The sequence below is a fragment of the Montipora capricornis genome, chromosome 9 (genome assembly GCF_036669925.1).
Source record: "Montipora capricornis isolate CH-2021 chromosome 9, ASM3666992v2, whole genome shotgun sequence".
Taxonomy (NCBI): Eukaryota; Metazoa; Cnidaria; class Anthozoa; order Scleractinia; family Acroporidae; genus Montipora; species Montipora capricornis.
The window spans coordinates 35,171,087-35,177,043 of record NC_090891.1 but is presented as its reverse complement, the minus strand read 5'-3'; positions in this window follow the sequence as shown (position 1 = coordinate 35,177,043).

The following is a 5,957-nucleotide window of genomic DNA, read 5'->3' as shown; positions in this document are numbered from 1 at the left end:
CATCTTACTTTATAAAAGTATGTTTCATGTTTATTTTGAAACAAAAAAAATGGGTTTTTCTGCTTATATGAAAAATACGTTTTCTCTCCCGTCCTCTTCCTATGCATGATCTTAGCGTAAATTACTTTCTGTCCCTCAATAAACCTAGAACAACCAGCTATGGTCTTAGTTCTTTTTTCTGACGTATCAGCTAAATTGCGGAATGCGCTACCTGATTTTATCCGTACCTATGAGTTTACTGGTTTTTAAAAGAGAATCCACGGCCGCATTTTGTACAGCGGCTTTTCTTTTTAATAAAAATATCTTTAAATATTATGTATTTAGGATGTATCTGTATATGCTATGTATTTTAGCTGCGAATGTAATGCCTCCAAGACATTAGCTCCTGTTGTTATTCTGAAAATTCGAGATGAAAGTATGTATGTTACCTTTTGCAGGGCGCGTGCGCACACTTTGTAATCTGCGACTCCAGTGTTTACCATATAAGAGAGAAAATGACTCCTCTTTTGAATATATAAGCGATCGTATTCTTACGCTATATTGACAAGGGCGGTTTGGAGCTGTGAGTAGGCGTGGGATTTGTCACATATGGTTTAGGGGCCGACATATCTCTCCCTCAATGCCGTACCGGGAGGCAAGGTCGGTAGCAGAAAGCAGCGAAGGGCCAACTGCGTCCAAAAGCGATCGCACGGGCCGAAATCCCGGGATGACTCGTTTGGTACGACGCTCCAGCGCTATGTCTGGAGGTACTGCGTTTTTCTCTCTTGTTCAAACGTTCCGTCAGCGCATGCGTAAATGTTCTGCGGCTCTCCGATACCTAGCCTACCAAAACAATTAACACGCTGGTCTTTACCAGCAATTGACATTTCAATTCACGATTCTACAGGCATAAACGTAACGTAAGAACCGTGCGTGTCTGGTCTTCTCGAGACAGAGGTGAGAGATGGTTTCATGCAGACTGTGACGCCTAAAATGCTCTGTTGTAAACATGGCGGTTCACGAGTGAAGTTGTCTCTCTGGCCTTTCTGTGGACGAATTCCAGGACCTATCGATACAATTTGCGCAAGTTCTGAAAGCTAAAGACTTCGATCGATGCGGTATTTTGCTGGTAGGACTGGGTGGCCCGACACTTATAAAAATATATATGTATATAAAATGAGAATCGGGAGTCTTGCCTTGTCATGGAATGGCAGAATTACCCAGAATTCTTTTTGGGCATGAGCGAGGCAACTTAAGAAGCACGAGACTGGCCCTCATCGAATGGCTGAAGCGCGACCAGAGGAAAAGATTTCTAGCCAGATACCCCGGAGTAGGCCTGGTGTGTGCTGTTAACTTAGAGTCTGGATTTCTGAACAAGTTTTTATCATAGAAAATTGGCGAGAAAGTTGTGCTTTCATTTCACTGTAATCTAGCTCGTGTCAAAGAAACGGCATAATGGAAATAAGAGAATGACGAGATTTATATTTGCAGATCACCTGTCCTCTTACTACTAAAGTCAAACTCTACATCTCTATGCAATAAGCGCATTCAAAATTTCCTCATCTTACTTTATAAAAGTATGTTTCATGTTTATTTTGAAACAAAAAAAATGGGTTTTTCTGCTTATATGAAAAATACGTTTTCTCTCCCGTCCTCTTCCTATGCATGATCTTAGCGTAAATTACTTTCTGTCCCTCAATAAACCTAGAACAACCAGCTATGGTCTTAGTTCTTTTTTCTGACGTATCAGCTAAATTGCGGAATGCGCTACCTGATTTTATCCGTACCTATGAGTTTACTGGTTTTTAAAAGAGAATCCACGGCCGCATTTTGTACAGCGGCTTTTCTTTTTAATAAAAATATCTTTAAATATTATGTATTTAGGATGTATCTGTATATGCTATGTATTTTAGCTGCGAATGTAATGCCTCCAAGACATTAGCTCCTGTTGTTATTCTGAAAATTCGAGATGAAAGTATGTATGTTACCTTTTGCAGGGCGCGTGCGCACACTTTGTAATCTGCGACTCCAGTGTTTACCATATAAGAGAGAAAATGACTCCTCTTTTGAATATATAAGCGATCGTATTCTTACGCTATATTGACAAGGGCGGTTTGGAGCTGTGAGTAGGCGTGGGATTTGTCACATATGGTTTAGGGGCCGACATATCTCTCCCTCAATGCCGTACCGGGAGGCAAGGTCGGTAGCAGAAAGCAGCGAAGGGCCAACTGCGTCCAAAAGCGATCGCACGGGCCGAAATCCCGGGATGACTCGTTTGGTACGACGCTCCAGCGCTATGTCTGGAGGTACTGCGTTTTTCTCTCTTGTTCAAACGTTCCGTCAGCGCATGCGTAAATGTTCTGCGGCTCTCCGATACCTAGCCTACCAAAAAAATTAACACGCTGGTCTTTACCAGCAATTGACATTTCAATTCACGATTCTACAGGCATAAACGTAACGTAAGAACCGTGCGTGTCTGGTCTTCTCGAGACAGAGGTGAGAGATGGTTTCATGCAGACTGTGACGCCTAAAATGCTCTGTTGTAAACATGGCGGTTCACGAGTGAAGTTGTCTCTCTGGCCTTTCTGTGGACGAATTCCAGGACCTACCGATACAATTTGCGCAAGTTCTGAAAGCTAAAGACTTGGATCGATGCGGTATTTTGCTGGTAGGACTGGGTGGCCCGACACTTATAAAAATATATATGTATATAAAATGAGAATCGGGAGTCTTGCCTTGTCATGGAATGGCAGAATTACCCAGAATTCTTTTTGGGCATGAGCGAGGCAACTTAAGAAGCACGAGACTGGCCCTCATCGAATGGCTGAAGCGCGACCAGAGGAAAAGATTTCTAGCCAGATACCCCGGAGTAGGCCTGGTGTGTGCTGTTAACTTAGAGTCTGGATTTCTGAACAAGTTTTTATCATAGAAAATTGGCGAGAAAGTTGTGCTTTCATTTCACTGTAATCTAGCTCGTGTCAAAGAAACGGCATAATGGAAATAAGAGAATGACGAGATTTATATTTGCAGATCACCTGTCCTCTTACTACTAAAGTCAAACTCTACATCTCTATGCAATAAGCGCATTCAAAATTTCCTCATCTTACTTTATAAAAGTATGTTTCATGTTTATTTTGAAACAAAAAAAATGGGTTTTTCTGCTTATATGAAAAATACGTTTTCTCTCCCGTCCTCTTCCTATGCATGATCTTAGCGTAAATTCCTTCATCTCCCTCAATAAACCTAGAACAACCAGCTATGGTCTTAGTTCTTTTTTCTGACGTATCAGCTAAATTGCGGAATGCGCTACCTGATTTTATCCGTACCTATGAGTTTACTGGTTTTTAAAAGAGAATCCACGGCCGCATTTTGTACAGCGGCTTTTCTTTTTAATAAAAATATCTTTAAATATTATGTATTTAGGATGTATCTGTATATGCTATGTATTTTAGCTGCGAATGTAATGCCTCCAAGACATTAGCTCCTGTTGTTATTCTGAAAATTCGAGATGAAAGTATGTATGTTACCTTTTGCAGGGCGCGTGCGCACACTTTGTAATCTGCGACTCCAGTGTTTACCATATAAGAGAGAAAATGACTCCTCTTTTGAATATATAAGCGATCGTATTCTTACGCTATATTGACAAGGGCGGTTTGGAGCTGTGAGTAGGCGTGGGATTTGTCACATATGGTTTAGGGGCCGACATATCTCTCCCTCAATGCCGTACCGGGAGGCAAGGTCGGTAGCAGAAAGCAGCGAAGGGCCAACTGCGTCCAAAAGCGATCGCACGGGCCGAAATCCCGGGATGACTCGTTTGGTACGACGCTCCAGCGCTATGTCTGGAGGTACTGCGTTTTTCTCTCTTGTTCAAACGTTCCGTCAGCGCATGCGTAAATGTTCTGCGGCTCTCCGATACCTAGCCTACCAAAACAATTAACACGCTGGTCTTTACCAGCAATTGACATTTCAATTCACGATTCTACAGGCATAAACGTAACGTAAGAACCGTGCGTGTCTGGTCTTCTCGAGACAGAGGTGAGAGATGGTTTCATGCAGACTGTGACGCCTAAAATTCTCTGTTGTAAACATGGCGGTTCACGAGTGAAGTTGTCTCTCTGGCCTTTCTGTGGACGAATTCCAGGACCTACCGATACAATTTGCGCAAGTTCTGAAAGCTAAAGACTTGGATCGATGCGGTATTTTGCTGGTAGGACTGGGTGGCCCGACACTTATAAAAATATATATGTATATAAAATGAGAATCGGGAGTCTTGCCTTGTCATGGAATGGCAGAATTACCCAGAATTCTTTTTGGGCATGAGCGAGGCAACTTAAGAAGCACGAGACTGGCCCTCATCGAATGGCTGAAGCGCGACCAGAGGAAAAGATTTCTAGCCAGATACCCCGGAGTAGGCCTGGTGTGTGCTGTTAACTTAGAGTCTGGATTTCTGAACAAGTTTTTATCATAGAAAATTGGCGAGAAAGTTGTGCTTTCATTTCACTGTAATCTAGCTCGTGTCAAAGAAACGGCATAATGGAAATAAGGGAATGACGAGATTTATATTTGCAGATCACCTGTCCTCTTACTACTAAAGTCAAACTCTACATCTCTATGCAATAAGCGCATTCAAAATTTCCTCATCTTACTTTATAAAAGTATGTTTCATGTTTATTTTGAAACAAAAAAAATGGGTTTTTCTGCTTATATGAAAAATACGTTTTCTCTCCCGTCCTCTTCCTATGCATGATCTTAGCGTAAATTACTTTCTGTCCCTCAATAAACCTAGAACAACCAGCTATGGTCTTAGTTCTTTTTTCTGACGTATCAGCTAAATTGCGGAATGCGCTACCTGATTTTATCCGTACCTATGAGTTTACTGGTTTTTAAAAGAGAATCCACGGCCGCATTTTGTACAGCGGCTTTTCTTTTTAATAAAAATATCTTTAAATATTATGTATTTAGGATGTATCTGTATATGCTATGTATTTTAGCTGCGAATGTAATGCCTCCAAGACATTAGCTCCTGTTGTTATTCTGAAAATTCGAGATGAAAGTATGTATGTTACCTTTTGCAGGGCGCGTGCGCACACTTTGTAATCTGCGACTCCAGTGTTTACCATATAAGAGAGAAAATGACTCCTCTTTTGAATATATAAGCGATCGTATTCTTACGCTATATTGACAAGGGCGGTTTGGAGCTGTGAGTAGGCGTGGGATTTGTCACATATGGTTTAGGGGCCGACATATCTCTCCCTCAATGCCGTACCGGGAGGCAAGGTCGGTAGCAGAAAGCAGCGAAGGGCCAACTGCGTCCAAAAGCGATCGCACGGGCCGAAATCCCGGGATGACTCGTTTGGTACGACGCTCCAGCGCTATGTCTGGAGGTACTGCGTTTTTCTCTCTTGTTCAAACGTTCCGTCAGCGCATGCGTAAATGTTCTGCGGCTCTCCGATACCTAGCCTACCAAAACAATTAACACGCTGGTCTTTACCAGCAATTGACATTTCAATTCACGATTCTACAGGCATAAACGTAACGTAAGAACCGTGCGTGTCTGGTCTTCTCGAGACAGAGGTGAGAGATGGTTTCATGCAGACTGTGACGCCTAAAATGCTCTGTTGTAAACATGGCGGTTCACGAGTGAAGTTGTCTCTCTGGCCTTTCTGTGGACGAATTCCAGGACCTATCGATACAATTTGCGCAAGTTCTGAAAGCTAAAGACTTCGATCGATGCGGTATTTTGCTGGTAGGACTGGGTGGCCCGACACTTATAAAAATATCTCTATATCTAAAATGAGAATCGGGAGTCTTGCCTTGTCATGGAATGGCAGAATTACCCAGAATTCTTTTTGGGCATGAGCGAGGCAACTTAAGAAGCACGAGACTGGCCCTCATCGAATGGCTGAAGCGCGACCAGAGGAAAAGATTTCTAGCCAGATACCCCGGAGTAGGCCTGGTGTGTGCTGTTAACTTAGAGT